The sequence below is a fragment of the Pan troglodytes genome, chromosome 17 (assembly GCF_028858775.2).
Source record: "Pan troglodytes isolate AG18354 chromosome 17, NHGRI_mPanTro3-v2.0_pri, whole genome shotgun sequence".
Taxonomy (NCBI): domain Eukaryota; kingdom Metazoa; phylum Chordata; class Mammalia; order Primates; family Hominidae; genus Pan; species Pan troglodytes.
Window position 1 is genome coordinate 47,654,664 of NC_072415.2, and position 17,718 is coordinate 47,672,381.

The 17,718-nt window shown below is 39.4% G+C and overlaps 1 long non-coding RNA gene across 1 annotated transcript in view; it reads left to right on the top strand.

The window, feature by feature from the left end:
• The window catches only part of LOC107969478 (uncharacterized), a 64,204-nt gene extending 48,210 nt beyond the window's left edge, over window positions 1-15,994 (top strand). The window contains exon 3 of the long non-coding RNA XR_001711315.4: window positions 15,127-15,994. This is a non-coding gene — a long non-coding RNA (uncharacterized LOC107969478). The remainder of the gene's footprint in view (window positions 1-15,126) is intronic.
• The last annotated feature ends 1,724 nt before the right edge of the window (window positions 15,995-17,718 follow it).

The following is a 17,718-nucleotide window of genomic DNA, read 5'->3' on the forward strand; positions in this document are numbered from 1 at the left end:
CTTTGTATGCCCTCTATTCTTCCAAGATTGCACTGCATGGAAGTCCAGGGAGTTAGTGATGCTCTCTTTGGGCTCACATTTACTTTTTACTGAGTATGTCTTACACCAAGAGCCATGGGGGTAGAAGGCTTGAGGATTAATAAGATCTAGAGTCTACCTCCAAGTAGCTTATAATTTAGGTGGAGGAAACACCTATACCCCAAGTAATTTAAAACAAAAAAGGAAATTAGTAACATAAAGAGTATACTTGACATTCTTTTTTAGTTTAGGAAAAGTAGTGAGGCTTTTAAGGAATTTAGAGAGCTAGAATTTGCTCAGACCTTGAAGGATGCTTACCATCTAAGGAGAGAACACTTCCATCTTTCCCTTCTTCTTCCTGTCAGGCGTGCCTGCCTCCACTCATCTCTTCTTAGCTTCCTCTCTACCCCAACAAGGAAGAAGGATTAGCCCAATTGCATTACTTGAGTCTGGCATAATTGATTGGGTTGGGTTTACTGGTGGGTGGGGTCTCAGAGTTAAAAGGCATAGATCCTCATGCAGCTGTTGATCTTTTTCTCAATACAAGGCTGGGTGGACTTGCTAGGCAAGTCAGGCCCTGGCCACTGCCTGGCTTGCCTTTCCTATCTCAATGGTGAATGCAGCCAGGATTAGCTGTGTCTCCACTCACCCTGCAGACATAAACTTCATTCTTCCACTCCTTCTTCAAGTGACTTCCACTACATTTCCATCCAGGGAGTGACAAGATCCACATCATATTATATTGGCATTACTTGGTGGGGGATGGGGGCAGTGGTTAACAGGCCCAGTAGGTCTCCAGGCCAGAGCTATTTGCTTCATTGTGGGTTCATAGGCACTTTACATTGGGGTATGCATATGTTATATACTGCCTGGTTTTGTAGACATTTGTGAAAAATCCTACTTTACCCTCACCCCTGCAATGTGAGTAGGATAATGTTTCATATTTTGTTTTGTTTACTTGTGTTTTTTTTTTCGTAGCAAATGAATGGAGCATTCAAGTATTGATCTATGGCCCCTGTTCCTCAGCATACGTGTGGATGCCCTCTGTACATGCACTCTTTGGGACCTCAGTAAATGGAAGTATATTTGTATTAGTTCACCATGCTCCCAGTTCTCCAGGCTTGCTCTTGCTAGGTCACAGCAAACTACCTTCTTCTCTCACACTCCATATAGGGTTGATCTCTAAGTTTGCCTAGTCTCTCTCCTCTTCCCATCTTGGTATATCTGAATGTTGCAAAATCCCTTATTCAAGCTGTCTACCTTAAGGCCCCCACTCCAAGCAGACATGTCCAGCCCATGGCCTCCAGGTTAAATCCTCTTAATGCAACATGTTCACATTTGTACTCTTGGACTCCTCATTTTCGATAGTATTCTCCTAGTTTCTCCAGAATATGAATTTATTATTCTTATCGAAGTTTACCTTTCATTTTCCTCAGTATAAATGGCCAATTCTGTTCAACCTGGTCACAAACATTCTGCTAAAATCAATGTATCTGTTGCTGTGAAAAATCTTCAAAAGTTTTCATACAAAACATGATTCTATCACAAAGACTTGATACTCTCTTATATTAGGTTGGTGCAAAAGTAATTGCCATCATCACATGGAAAAGAAGAGAGACTGAGTATTTTAAAATATTATTTAATTTTTTTTCTTGCAGATTAAAAAAATTCAGAACACTTGAGGGATGTTCTAAAGGGCTGTGGGAGTACTTGTATGAATCCTAGCTGTCTGAAAACAGCTTGGGCTATTGTTCAAAGATCGTGTTGCCTGACACGGATTGCAGAAGCTGAAGTTTTATGATGTCTTGCGGGGCTTTGGAAGGGGCACTAGAGTACTAGAGGGGAGATTGGAATTCCAGAGTTTTAAGTCCTTCCTCAACTCCTGAGTTCACCATTATCAGCATTGTTAATGTGTCTTTCACTTTCGTGGTTGTGCCCAATACTGAAAGAAGCATATAATAATAGTTTAAAACTATTGACTGATACTAGGTACTCAATACAATTTCAGTTGAATGAATGGCTATTACTCTGTATAAAATAAAAGAAAATTGCAAAATAAGTAATCTTTCAGTAAAATCATGCAATTCAGGCCAGATCCCAGAATAAATGACCTTTGATTTATTCACTCTTATTGGAAGTGCCAGAATATACCTTTACTGTGCGTGCTGTTTATCAAGAGGGTTGGTATGTACTGAAGCACTTCTGTGTGATTTTGTATGAGTTGATATTTTGCTGGTTTGTGAAATTGTCTGAACCCTGATCATGATGTTGTGCTGCCACACATGGCGAGGTTTGTGTTTCAGCTGAGATAATGCACTGGGCCCAAATGCCCCATAATTATATGTGCTGTGTAAAAAAGTTTTAAAAAACACATTGAAAGAAACAGAGTGGGGAGATGGTGATGTCATTGATGCAGGGCCCTTGGGTGCTGACCTTTGCAGGGCTTTCAGCTGCGAGCTAGGAGAGGTGTACCCAGAGACCTTGTAACTGTCAGCTTCTCTCCTATGCAGGTAGACAGAACAACTGCCTCAGAAAGATCCAGTGTCTATTTCATCCATGAGGGAACGTTTGGCTGTGACAACATTGATGGCATGTGGTTGGGCACAATGAGAGAGAACAAGAGGCAAAAAGACACAAGGCTACCTTGTGAAGGGGCCTCATGTCTAGTTCACTCTCAGCAGGTGAGATAATGAATCTCTGTCTCAGCCTGAGCCTAAAGCCATAGCCATATTTATAATATCTCTGCAAAATGTGCTGAAGATTAAGGAAATTGCTCTTTTGTTGGTCCCTGATGTGCTCAGGTTGGCCCTTGGCAAAATCCATCACACTCACCTCCTCCCTGCTTCCTCTTTCAGGGCTTCTCTGCCCCAGATTAAATGTGAGGACCTCATGGGGATGCCTCTGATTGCCCGGGTGGCACATCATTAGTCCTCTGCCACCCCCAGAGCACCAGAGCATTTTGCTTGCATCTTTCTTATGGAGTTCACACAAATTCCTCTCTGTGGGGGCCAGTCCTCCTCCTGGAGCTTTCTGGCCTCATGACTAATGAGAATTGCCTCCTCCCCAAGCCACTGGTTACCTAAGGAGAACATGTTACCTCTTCCCTGGTATTTGCCTTCGAAGGAAAGTTCTCTGGGGAACTAAGGAGCCTTGTAGACCTTTTAGAATAAACTTCTAATGATAGAATTAACAGGAGGAATTTTTTTTTTAAAAAAAACAAGGGTAAAAACTTCAATACATAGCTTTTAAAGGATTTCCTCCCCTTGTCCCCAAACCAAAAATCCTAGTTGGCTACTTGACTCTGACCCTTTCCATATTCCTCTGATTTACAAACCCTTTGAGTGGCACCACATTCCCCCAGTGACTCTGCTTCCCATCTTGGAATCAGTATTAACTGCTTTCCCAATTAACCAGTCATCGAAAGGTACTTTCAGTTTTACTTCTTCAGTAACTGTACTTTCCTTCCCAACCTGGGTGGTATCCCTGCCTTCAGCCCACCACTGCAGGCTCACTCTTTTTTCCCGATCTGATCTCTCTTTCCTCTGAAGTGCCACACAAGCTAATGCTATCCTCCTCTTCTGCAAGGCTGACATGCTTGTGCCCTTCCCTGCCTAATAAGTTGCTCCAATCTCCCCAAATACTGCAGAATGAACCCTTATGTTTGTGAGTCATGTCCATGTGGGGGTTTCCCTAGTCTAAAGCAGAGAAATGGGAAGTGAAGTCGAAATGTCCAATTTCCCATTTTTCTACTTTATACGTACAAACACATACACATTATAAAAACACACGTGTGCACATAACCATATACCAGTCACACTCACACACACATACTCACATGCATCCAGACATACATATACTACAGACATAAATTCACTCTCTTCTAACTAGTCTTTAAACTGCACTCTTTATACACACTGTCTTCTCAGCTTTTCTCAGTTCATTCCTTCCTCCTGAAGCACCTCTTATCCCCATTTTTTCTGGATCCCTGACTGTGGAAGTTCCATTTATGTTCCTACTTCGTGAAGCCCCCACTGATTCTCTTCCAAAATGGTGCAACCCCATTTCCTAAACTCTAAGGGAGGGTCAGAGATGGATTGGTTACTATTTATTGGATATTTGCTTGAAAACATACTTTGTATGTTTTATATACATTTAAAAATTTATTTTGACAATAATGTAAGAAGGTACTACTGTCTTCTTGCAGATGAGCAAGAAGACTCCAAGCAGTTAGACCAACTTTTTTGTTTTTAAACATCACTGAGCCTGTAAATGGCAGAAACAAACTTAGAATCTTATCTTTTCTGAACCCGAGCCCCTGTTATTTCCCCTTTTTCATGACATCTTGCTAAAGCCGTTCTGAAAGATTTGTAACAATGTGTCTTTCTTATGAAATATGCATCTTTTCCTTTGTCTTACCTCCCTTCAATCTCCTGATGTGTAAGATCAGTGACTTGCCCACAGTGTAGAGTCATGCATCCATGCTCTTGAGAAGCAACTCAAGTTCACACAGCATTTCATTTTGGTTCCACATTTTCAAAATGGAGTTAAAATATAGATATTTCTGGCCTACACTAAGGATTGTTGTGAGGAATACCTAAAATTTCCTGAGATGATGAACACAGAGCATTTTATTTTTATTTTTTGTTTTTTGTGGGTATTGTAGGTATATGTATTTATGGAGTTCATGAGATGTTTTGATAGAGGCATGCAGTGCATAATAATCACATCATGGAGAATGAAGTATCCATCCCCTCAAGCATTTATCCTTTGTGTTATAAACAGTCCAATTACTCTTTTAGTTATTTTTAAATGTACAATTAAATTATTATTGACTATTGTTACCCTGTTGTGCTATCAAATACTAGGCCTTACTTTTTCTAACTACTTTTTGTACTCATTAAACATCCCTACCTTTCCCCAACCCGCCTCCTACTTATCCCAGCCTCTGGTAACCATCCGTCTACTCTCTATGTCCATGAGTTCAATTGTTTTGATTTTTAAACTCTGCAAATAAGTGAAAACATACAATGTTTGTCTTTCTGTATTGGGCTTAATTCACTTAACATAATGATCTCCAGTTCCATCCATGATGTTGCAAATGACTGGATCTCATTCTTTTTTATAGCTGAATAGTACTCCACTGTGTGTATGTACCACATTTCTTCATACATTCATCTGTTAATGGACACTTAGATTGCTTCCAAATTATGGCTATTGTGAATAGTGCTGCAGCAAACACAGGAGTGCAGACATGTCTTCAATATACTAATTTCCTTTCTTCAGGGTATATATCCAGCAGTGGGATTTCTGGATCATATGGTAGTTCTATTTTTAGTTTTTTGAGGAATCTCCAAACTGATTGCCATAGTGGTCATACTAATTTACATTTCCACCAATAGTGTACAAGGGTCCTTTTTTCTCTATATCCTCACCAGCGTTTGTTATTGCCTGCCTTTTGGATATAAGCTATTTTCACTGGGGGTGAGATAATACCTCATTGTAGGTTTGATTTGCACTTCTATGATGATCAATGATGTTGAGTACCTTTTCATTTGCCTGTTTGCCATTTGCATGCCTTAATTTTGAGAAATGTCTATTCAAATTTTTTGCCTACTGTTTGATCAAATTATTAGATTGTTTTCTATAGAGTTGTTTGGGCACCTTACATATTCTGGTTATTAATCCCTTGTCAGATGCGTAGTTTGAAAATATTTTCTTCCAATTTGTTGTCTCTTCAATTTGTTGATTGTTTCATTTGCTGTGCAGAAGCATTTAAACTTCATGTGATTCGATTTGTCTAGTTTTGTTTTGGTTGCCTGTGATTATGGGGTATTGCTCAAGAAATTTTTGCTCAAACCAAAGTTCTCAAGATTTTCCCCAACATTTTCTTGTAGAAGATTCATAGGTTCAGGTCTTAGATTTAAGTCTTTAATCAATTTTGAACTGATTTTTGTATATGGTGAGAGATAGGGGTCTAGTTTCACTCTTCTGCATATGGATATCCAGTTTTCCTGGCATCTTTTATTGAAAAGACTCTCTTTTCCCCAGTGTATGTTCTTGACACCTTTATCAACAATGAGTTCAGTGTAGGTGTATGGGTTTGTTTCTGGATTTTCTATTCTGTTCCATTGGTCTATGTTTCTGTTTTTAAGACAGTATCATCCTGTTTTGGTTACTATAGCTCTGTAGTATAATTTGAAGTAAGGTAATGTGATTGCTCCAGTTTTGTTCTTTTTGCTAAAAATAGCTTTGGCTATTCTTGGTGTTTTGTAGTTACATACAAAGTTTACAATTGTCTTTTCTATTTCTCTCAAGAATGCCATTGATATTTTGATAGAGATGGCATTGAATCTATAGATTGCTTTGAGTAGTGTGGACATTTTAACAATATTGTTTCTTCCAATTCCTGAACATGGAATATCTTTTCATTTATTGGTGTTCTCTTCAATTTCTTTCATCAGTGTTTTATAGTCTTCATTATAGAGATCTTTCACTTTTTTGGTTAATTCCTAGGCATTTCATTTTATTTGTGGCTATTGTAAGTGGGATTCTTTTTAAATTTCTTTTTCAGATTGTTTACTGTTGACATATAGAAATGTTACTAATTTTTTAATGTTAATTTTGTATCCTGAAAATTCACTGAATTTGTTTATCAATTCTAATAGTTTTTTGGTAGCCTCTTTAGGTTTTTCCAAATATAAAATCAGGTCATCTGCAAATAAAGATAATTTGACTTCTTTCATTCCAATTTCGATGTCCTCTATTTCTTTTTCTTGTGTGATTGCTGTAGCTAGGACTTCCAGTACTATCTTGAACAACAGTGGTGAAAGTGTGCACCCTTGTTGTGTGAGAGGAAAGGCTTTCAGTTTTTCCTCATTCAGTACGATACCAGCTCTAAGTCTGTTATATATCGCTTTTATTATTTTGAGATATGTTTCTTCTATATTCAGTTCTCCAGGGTTTTTATCATGAAGGGATGTGGAATTTTATCAAATGCTTTTACCACATTGATTGAAATGATCATATGGTTTTTAACCTTCATTCTGTTGATATGATATATCACACTGATTGATTTGCATATGTTGAATGATCCTTGCATCTCAGGGATAAATCCTACGTGGTTGCAATGAATAATCTTTCTAATGTATTGTTGAATTCAGTTTGCTATTATTTTGTTCACGATTTTCATATCAATAATTCTTCAGAGACATTGGCCTGTAGCTAGCTAGCTTGCTTGCTTTTCTTTCTTTCCCTTTCTTTCTTTCCTTTTCTTTCTTTCTTTTTTTCCCCCTCCCTCCCTCTCTTCCTTCCTTCCTTCCTTCCTCCCTTCCTTCCTTCCTTCTTTCTCTCTCTCTTTCTCTCTTTCTCTCTTTCTCTCTTTTGTGTCTTTGTCCAGTTCTGGTATCAGGGTAATACTGGCCTCATAGAATGAGTTTGGAAGTATTCCCTCCTCTTTTGTTTTTTTGGAAAAGTTTGAGTAAGATTGGTATTAAATTCTAAAACTGGCGTTAAATACTTAAAACTTCTTTAAATGTTTGGTAGAATTCTGCAGTGAAGCCACTGGGTCCTGGGCTTTTCTTTCCTGGGAGATTTTTTATCATGGCTTCAATCTTGTTACTTGTTATTGGTCTATTCAGGTTTTGGATTTCTTCCCGGTTCAATCTTGTTAGGTTGTATTTGTCTAGGAATTTGTCCATTTCTTCTAGATTTTTCAGTTTATTGGCATATAGTTGTTCCTAATAGACACTAATGATGCTTTGAATTTCTGTAGTATCAGCTATAATGTCTCCTTTTTCATTTCTGATTTTATTTATTTAAATAGTCTCTTTTTTTTCTTAGCTTGGCTAAAGGTTTGACAATTTTGTTTAACTTTTCACAAAACCAACTTTTTGTTTCATTGATCTTTTCTATTGTTTTCTTCATTTTAATTGTATTTATTTATGCTCTGATCTTTTTATTTCTTTTCTTCTACTAATTTTGGGTTGATTTGCTCTGGCTTTTCCAGTTTTTTAAGATACATAATTAATTGAAGTTTTCCCTCTGTTTTGATGTAGGCAGTTATAGCTACACACATTCGTCTTAGTACTGCTTTTGGGTGTATCCCATAGGTTTGTTATGTTGTGTTTCCATTAGTATTTGTTTCAAAAAATGTTTTAATTTCCTTCCTAATTTTTTCATTGACCCACTGGTCATTCAGAAGCATATTGTTCAATTTATATGTATTTGTATAGTTTCCAAAATTACTCTTGTTATTGATTTCTAGTTTTATTCCGTTCTGGTTAGAGAAAATGCTTGATATTATTTAATTTTTTTTGAATATTTTAAGACTTGTTTTGTGACCTAACATATGGTTTATCCTTGAGAATAATCCATGTGCTGAGAAAAAGAATGTGGATCCTGCAGCCATTGAATGAAATGTTCTGCAAATATCTATTAGATCTATTGGGTCTATAATGCAGATTAAGTCTAATGTTTCTTTGTTGATTTTCTGTCTGGAAGATCTGTCCAATGCTGCAAGTGGGGTGTTGAAGTATTGGAACCTATCTCCCTCTTTAGCTTTAAATATTTACTTTATGTATCTGGGTGCTCCAGTGTTGGGTGAATATATATTTAAAATTGTTATAACCCCTTGCTGAATTAACTCCTTTATCCTTATATAGTGACATTTTTGTCTCTTCTTGTAGTTTTTGTCTTGAAATCTATTTTGTCTGATATAAATATAGCTACTCCTGCTTTTTCTTAGTTTCTGTTAGCCTGAAATATCTTTTTCCACCCTTTTATTTTAGTCTATGTGTTTATAAGTGAAGTGTGTTTTTTTGTAGGCAACAGATTGGTGGATATTGTTTCTTCATCCATTTGGCCACTCTAGATATTTTGATGGAGGACGTCAGCCCATTTACATTCAATGTTATTATTGATAAGTAAAAGCTTATGCCTGCCTTTTTTAAAATTTGTTTTCTGGTTGTTTTGTGGTCTCTATTTCTTGTTTTTTTCCTGTCTTCCTTTAGTCAAGGTGATTTTCTCTGTTGATATGATTTACTTTCTTGCTTTTTATTTCTTATGTGTCATTGTGTATTTTTTTGTTTGAGGTTACCATGAGGCTTACAAATACTATCTTATAACCTATTATTTTGAGCTAATAACAATACTATTTGCATGAACAAACAAGCAAAAAAACTAACAGAAGCTCTACATCTTAACTTTTCCCCCTTGCTTTTTAAACTTTTTATCATTTCTATTTTATCTTATTGTACTGTTTACATCTTGAAAATTTGTTGTAGTTATTATTTTTTATTGGTTCATTTCATCATTTAGTCTTTCTATTTAGGGTAAGGATAGTTTATACACCGCAGTTACACAGAGCTCTGGAACACAGGGCATCTTATAAACTACAAGGCAACACACATTTGGTTCAACACACATTTATTAGACTTCTAATATTACCAGAGTTATGAAAAGGAGATGTGATCCCTACTGTTAATGGGATTGTTTTCCAGGAAGAGTCTGATATTCAAAAAGAAAATAATCTCAATGTAATAGCAAGCATATGGTCATTACAGAATGACCAACCAAGATAGGTGAATGGAGTCAGCAGGAGATCCTACCACAGGGGTCAGGGAAAGTATGTCTGCTGCTGGAAGACAGGTTGGACTGAAGACAAAACATTGTAGGATAAGATGGAAGACAGATACTCTAGGCAATGGGTCAGTACAGAGATGATTCTTATTTATTAAATGAATAAATGAATTAATGCCTGAAAGGGCTCTGTCCTATATAAGGCAGTCCCTAAAGTAACCACACAGGCCCTTTGATGATTTTCAAGGTTCAATTATGAACCATCTTTTAAAATTCTTCATTGACTTTGTTCACCTACATCCTACTTCACTAGAATTTATGTAGAACTTTTGGCATTCACTATACAACTTTGTTTTTTCTTTTAAAAAGTTAAATGTTATAAATACTTATCATTTATCATATTTTATTTCAACAACCTTACAAAGTGGATATTACCATTCTTATTTTAGAGACCAAAACAGCTGAGGTTCAGAATGGTTAAATAACTGTATCAAAGTAAAATGGCCTATGGGTGCTACCACAGGGATTTGAACTCCTGGACCTGCTCACATAAGAATGAATTTTTTCAGCCTGTGTGTTCAAGTGTGTCACTAGTAGGAATTCCAGGGTCAATGGGAGTGGTGGCTCAGTCAGCCCTTGTCTTAAGATAACCTGTGTTATCATTGGAAAGGTCAGACAGTTTTCCAAAGGGAAAGCATCACTTCTTTCATTTTCAGGTAATGGTTTCTGATGTCAGAAAGGGGTGTTTATGCCTTGTCAACTTTTTGAATGCTCCCTGCAAGTTTCATCATTCCCCACCCTCACTTCCTACCCTGCAGTCACAGTGCAGCTTTCAAAAGAGTGAAGCTTGACTTTCGGCTTAACAATAAGTCAAAGGCATGGATTCATGTCTGATTTCTTTTAGATTCCTATTGGCCTTAGCATAGTGTTGTGACGTACTAGAGGGTCAATTAAAATTTGATAAATGGATAGATGAGTAAATGAGTGAACTTATGGTCTCAGCAGCACAGTTGATTTGCTAGGAATGCACCCTTGCTATAGCTGCAGCCACATGTACCACAGCGTAGCAAAGATCCAGTATAACCAAGAGTTTCACCTCCCAGACCACTGCCTCTGATAAGGCTTTCCTGGTCAGCCTCAGACTCTCTCTTATCTTTCCAGTCTTATTTCTTACCATTCCTTCCTTGGAGCCTTTCCCTCCTCATCATCCTCCTTCGGTTCCCTTTGAACACCTTGTTTGAGTCCTATTGAACTACTATAAGCTTTCTATGAGCTCTTTGGGGTTCTCTTTTCTTGGACTGAATACTCTGCTCACTTCCTCTCCTTTGGTCCATGTCTCTGTCTCTCTCTCTCTTCCCTTTTCACCAGGTAAGTTCTACTTTTCCTTCAAGTTTTAATCTAAAATCCTTCCCTGACTTATCTTCTTGTCCCACATCTGCAATAGATGTTCCTTTCCCAAACATCTAGGATTCAAGGACTTCCGTGACCCTAATTGCCTATTTGCTTTATTCATTTTTCCCATTAAACTGTCAGTACCTTCAGAGCAGGAAACTTAATTTATCCATGGTTAGAGTCCTAGTAACTAGGGCAATGCCTGTTTCATCCTCAGAGCTCAAAATCTACCTTTTGAAGTAATGAATGAATAAATAAACGGATTAATGCAACCAAACTGTGTATGTGTGTGAGTGGGTAATACCTTGTCACAGAAATGCTGCTCTCAAAACGTGAAAGTGACTGAGTAAGAAGTTGTGAAAGATGCTTATGAGGCTTCTATGTAATTTTAATAGGCCTTTTAGGTATCCTACTTCATTAATAAAGGAAGAATGGAGTGCTCCAGTGTCTTTTTATCTCCCATCTGTATTCAAATACAACAGAATCCCTCTCAATAAAATTTCAGGGTAAATTAATGATTTTCATTTTCTCAGAAAACCCATTTTTCCCTGAAAGGATAGACTGCTGACCCAATGCATATGTGTGATTTCCTGCTTAATAATGGGACTGGCTGATACAGTGCACTGTAAAATGACTGCTGGTCTTGTCATGAACCTGTGAGCTTTGGGGAAAGTGGGGTCATTCTACAAGGGCAGATGTGGGGCAAGGATGCAGGTGCTCCTGGTCTGGGGTTACCCCTCTCATCTCTCAGTCAGTTCTTGAGAACTGGCTTTGACATTTCTCAGTCAGCACGTGTGGCTGTAGGCTCAGCTTTAGCTGTTGGATGACTGTCTTCTCTGCTGTCTGTCAGCTGTGGGTGGCTCAGTCTTGACACAGAGGAAGCCTTGGGGGCTTTACTGTGTAGGTTTTTATAACAGTTTAAATATCCTTCATAGCTGTTGTGGAATGAATGTTTGTATGACTCTAAAATGCATATATTGAAATCCTAACCCTAATCTTAACCCCCAGTGTGATGATATTAAGAGGTGGGGCCTTTGAAAAATGATTAGATTGGCTGAGCGCAGTGGCTCACACCTGTAATCCCAACACTTTTGGAGGCTGAGGCTGGTGGATCACAAAGTCAGGAGATCAAGACCATCCTGGCTAACATGGTGAAACCCCATCTCTACTAAAAATACAAAAAAATCAGCTGGGTGTGGTGGCAAGTGCCTGTAGTCCCAGCTACTCGGGAGGCTGAGGCAGGAGAATAGCTTGAACCCGGGAGGCAGAGGTTGCAGTGAGCCCAGATCGAGCCACTGCACTCCAGCCTGGGTGACAGAGCGAGACTCCGTCTCAAAAAAAATAAAAAAATAAAAAAATAAAGAGAAGAAAAGAAAAGAAAAGTGATTAGATCATGAGGATGGATCCTATCTGGCCCTCTTGTTTGCCAAGGGAAGATAGAGCAGGATGTCAGCAGTCTAAAACTGAGGAGAGGGCCCTCACCAGAGCCCAAACATGCTGACACCCTGATCTCAGACTTCCAACCTCCAGAACTGTGAGAAAAAATTTCTCTTATTTATAAGCCACTCAGTCTATGATATTTTGTTATAGCAGACTGAAATAACCAAAATAGCAACCATTAAGTTTAGTGAATGTGCTTCTGGAAGACACAGAGAGAAAGGAAAAGTGGATGGAGGGCAGGACTGAGCACACATACCTATGAGAGAAGGGAGGGAAAGTGCTGCCAAGTGAGTGCTGGATTCTCTGGAGACCAGATCAGGAAGTACTTTCCCCATATAGATATAGGAGATGTGGATTTGTGAGTGCCCCACAGGGAAATACAACAAAACTCAGGGTTCCTGGAGGTAGTCTTTGGCTGCAAGTGGAGCCTTAGCAGGGGCTGTGGAACAGAACAGGAGCCTCTCTAAATGCTGCACTGGGTCCTGCCTCCTTCTACCTTGACTTCACAACTGCATTCAATGAAGTAGAGGAATAGGGACCTATGGCCAAGAAGGGTCTACAAACCAAACCATCCTGTGGCCAGTAATTCCACTGTTGTTAATACTCATCAGTTAACAAATGTTTCTATGGGCCAGTTTTACACAAGTTCCAGCTGGAATAAATGAAACTAATTATAGGGTCTACTTACAGAAGCGTGGGCAGGATGTAGGAAAACAAAAGAAGGTAGTGCAATATTTCACGGTGTAGTAATAGTTAGGGAGTTACCTTCTTTGACCTGAAGAAGCACAACTTGGGGGCAATCACTGAAACTTGGAAGGAGATAGCTGTGTGGAAGGTACATTTTGACAGTTGTTGTGACTTTTGGTATGTAGCTAGCCTGAAGTCACTCTGGAGGGAGAGGGCTAGGGCAGTAATACCCCTTAGATCTCTGCCCCACTTTTCCCATTGGCTAGACCCAATTAGAAGCCATAGGGCAAGGGTCCCAAATAATATAGTTGAGGCAAGTCAGTCTCTTGGGGTGTAAACCAAGAAAAGCAGAAAAGGATGCAGGGCAGATCTCAAGGGGAAATGAGAAATCGCTCACATGCATGCACTATCTCATCTGATTTTCACAGAACCCTCATCGGGAGAGTATTATACTCACTTTACAGATGAGGAAACCATGGCATAGAGAAATTAAATAACTTACACTAATATACACAGTAAATGGTGGACCAGGCTTTGAACACAGGCAGAGCTCCTCTGGGATTTGACCATTTAGCCACTACCCTAAGACAAGAAATCAACCCATTGAAAATATTCCTTTTGGAGTGATACAGTATGTGTTGCTATGTCAGAATACCTGAGATTGGGTAATTTGTAAGGAAAAGAGGTCTATTTGGCTTACGATTCTGGTGGATGGGAAGTTTGAGATTGGGCAGCTGCATCTTCTGAAAGCTTCATATTGCTTCAATTTGCAGCAGAAAGTGGAAGGGAAGTGGGCATGTGCAGAGATCACATGGTGAGAGAGGAAGCAAGAGTGAAACTGATGAAGCAGACTCTTTTTAACAACCACTCTCTCTCACACAGGGAGAGTAAATTAATTCCCATGAGAGTAAGAACTCAGCTCCATTAGCAGGATATTAATCTATTCTTGAGGGATCTGCCCTCATTACCCAAACACATCCCATGATTCACCACCTCCCTGCACTGCCACACTGGGGGTCAAATTTCAACAAGAGTTTTGGCAGGGAGAAACCACATCTAAACCATAGCACAATGTTTTATTTTCTCTTCAATTCTCTGTAACATTGCTTTTGAACATGCCAGCCATGTATTGAAGGAGTTTGAGTTTGCCTTTTTCTGGGCCTGGCTCTGCAGGGCTTGAAGGTGGACAAGTATGAGTGTGGGTGGACAGGTATGAGTGTAGGAACTGCCTTCTTGGCTTAGAATCCTGGTGAGAACTTGGGCTGTATATTACTCCTATTGATGCACATGATTAGAATAGATATCACAGGTGAGAATCAAGTGGAGTGAAGAGAACTTGCAATTATGCCCTAGGGTTTCTCTAACTCTGAAGCTCATAGATTGACAGTAGCTGGTTATAATGGAATCTATGGTGTACTAATATTACCCCTTCAGGTTTGTGGGACACAAGGGCCTCAATCCTACAACTATGATGATCTGAATTCTTCCAACCATCTGAGTGAGCTTGGAAGCAAAGCCTTCCTGGAGCTTTCAGATAAGAATGTAGTCCAACAGATGCCTTAATTTCAGCCTTATGATTCTAAGCAGAGAACCCAGCAGCCAATCCCAACCAGAATTCTGAATTATGAACTGTGACCTCGCAAGTATACACTCTCTAAGCATCTAAATTTGTGCTCCACTAACTTTTTATGCATCAATAGAAAACTAATACAGTGTCCAAGTTGCTCATTCCCCCAACTGCCTGGAGTGCTCAGAACCATGTCTCACTCCAAAAATCATCCTGGACTGAAAGAAGCTGCCTTGGCCAAGTTATGTGCCCTTGCTTGATGGCAGCCTACATCTAATGACAGATTGATACAGGAATACAAAGTATTGATCCCCTTCCCCCAAGTTATGACAACTCTGAAGGGTCATCCCAGCATTTGTGCTGCTTGTAAGATGGTCCAAAGCCTCTGCTACATCACAGTTTAACTTCTATCTCTGTTTCTTCCTATTTCCCTAACTCCTTCACAGGGGAGGGATCATGTTCTTGAGAGCATGTCCCAATGAAGTTTCTGTATGGAAATCTTCACTGCAGAATATTAGCCCACGGAACCAGATGGAAGACAATATGCTTGATGGAGGTGGAGTGTTGATGGAGAAGCAAGATGAATCTTATCCCATGGGACCCCAGCCAGGAAGAGCAGACTCTTACAAGGAACAGTACAATGATAAGACTAGGCACCACACAACAAAGGGCCAACTTTATAGCTCAGACTTAGCGTGACCATATATCAGAGTTGTCCCAGGACAGGCCCTGTTACAGCTGTTGTCCTGATGGTTATGATTAAGTATTCCAGTTTGTATATCAAATTGCATGGTCAGCTTTCCCAGATTCTATGGGTTATAAGGATGTAGATGACAGGCCAATGTGGGCTGCAGCAGGGTGAGTAGAGAAGACTATGTAGGGTGGCCTCTGACTGGACTTTGAGAGATGTGCAGGAATTGTGTTACATGTCAGTGTCTAGGTATCACTGTGGGTAGAAGTGAAAAAGCATGGACAGGGCATGAAAGGTAGAAATATATATGTGTGGGGGAGGGGGGAAGCAGTAGCATCAGGAGGAGGAGAAGGAGAAAGAGAAAAGGGAGGAGGAAGAGGAGGAGACTCATTATTGGAATGGCATAAGGAGTTTGTTAATGGGTGTCCTTTTATGAATATATAAAGCAAGAAAATTGACACACTGGTCATAGAGGAGACAAGTGCCCACAGAAAGAATCATGCGACACATCCTTATATGTCTTGGGAAAAATAAAATGGAGAAAGGGAACAGATGGCTCGCCTCCCACTGTCTGAGGCCAGACCATTTTGCTTCTCTGGGCAACACTATCCTTTCATCTCTAACTCAGTTTGCTTATTTATCCTGTAAAAGCGCCTTTGTAGATTGATGATGAAAATCACAATACTGATGCAGATGACCACTCCTTACATTTGCAGCCCTTGATGCTTTCCAGAGTTGTTTCACACTCATAAAATAAAAGATTCTCTTTTGACTTTATTACCATTCTATGTAAAAGGCAAGGTAGGTTGTGTTTTTTTAACCAAAGAGATAAAGTAATTGGTTAAAAGAATTCTTAAGGAGAATAGCTTTGGAGCCCAGACTAGAACCTGGGTATGTAACATTGGTCTGTAACATTTGTCTTCTCATCATATTGCAAGAAGGTAATGGCGGATCTTTGTCTACCAGTGGCCTAATAATTCTGTCACTGCATTGCTCCTTCCTTTGGTTTTCCTTCCTGGATTTTGGATGCCCATCAGATCCTTCACTCAATGGTGCCACCTACCCTCACAGATGCACGCAAGAGAGTTTACTGAGTTGTACACCGAACAACTTTGTGCAGCTGCATAGATACTCTCTTTGGAGTAAATAATATTATTTCATTCCAGCTGGGATAGGAGTACTAAAGTGGGAAGAGTTTTACTGAGTGCCTGCTATATACTTTATCTCCTATTTTTACAAATCTACAAAGGAACGAGTGAGGCTTGCATAAAGAAATTGGATTTAGAGTGATGCAATCCCTTGCCTGGGGCCACAGATGATAATGGTTAAGCCAGGGTTTGAACCCAATTCTGCTTGTCTCTATATTTAACACCTTTTCTACTGAGCCACTTTGGCATTCTGGAGTCTAGTGGTCTCAGTGGGAGTCAAGGTAAGGATCTCTAGAGCAGTGACTCTTTTTGCAGACCCAGAGCTCTTTGAGGATGTGATATTTCAGCCATAGACCTTCTCCCTGGAAAAATGCACATTTACCCAATATTTTGCAGAAATTTCAAGGGCTAGTGGACTGCAGAAGCTGCTCTGTAGTCTCCAGGTCAGGAACTCCTGCCCTAGGGGAGGGTAAAATTCAGGAAAACAGGGGCAGAGAAGTTTCAGTAGCTCACCGTGGCCACCTGGCTCTGAAGAAGTACCAATCAGGGACACTAAAGTTTTGTTATTTCAGAGCATAAAATTTTTGGCAATAATGAGTCTTGGAGGTTTTATATGACTCATGCACCTTCTCCTATCCCCCATTTTAGATTGGGTGTCTGAAAGTAGTCACCTTAATGTCCAGTTTTTCCTGTATGAGGCTTATGTCCCAAGGCTGTGTCAAGATGATGAAATACATCGAGTCGAAAAAAAAAAAAAAAAAAACTGTGGAGAGAGCTTTTTAGGACATCTTCACATCTGACTTGGATCAATTTTTAAGATGGCCAGGAAAAAAATATATCTGACTATAAAGAGTCTACTGAGTCTAGACACAATTTCAGGAACAGATTTTAAATATGAATAAATTAGGTATTTCTATAGGGACTTCCAGTTACCTCTTTCTATAGTAGTATGTGGTTGCATCTTATTCATCCCAGCTTTCCGACTCTACTGTATCTCCCACTGCTGTTGGGCAAGCAGCCTCAGTTTTATTCAGGTCCATTTTTCTACTCTGTCTCTGAAAAGGCCATCCCCTAATCAGCCAGCACTCCCTTGCCCTTCTGCCAATCAACCCACATCCATCCAGCATTGGAGGCAGGACAGGGCAGGAGCAACCTGTAGATTTGCTATGTTTTCTCCTGTCTACCTCCCTGAGCTTTAT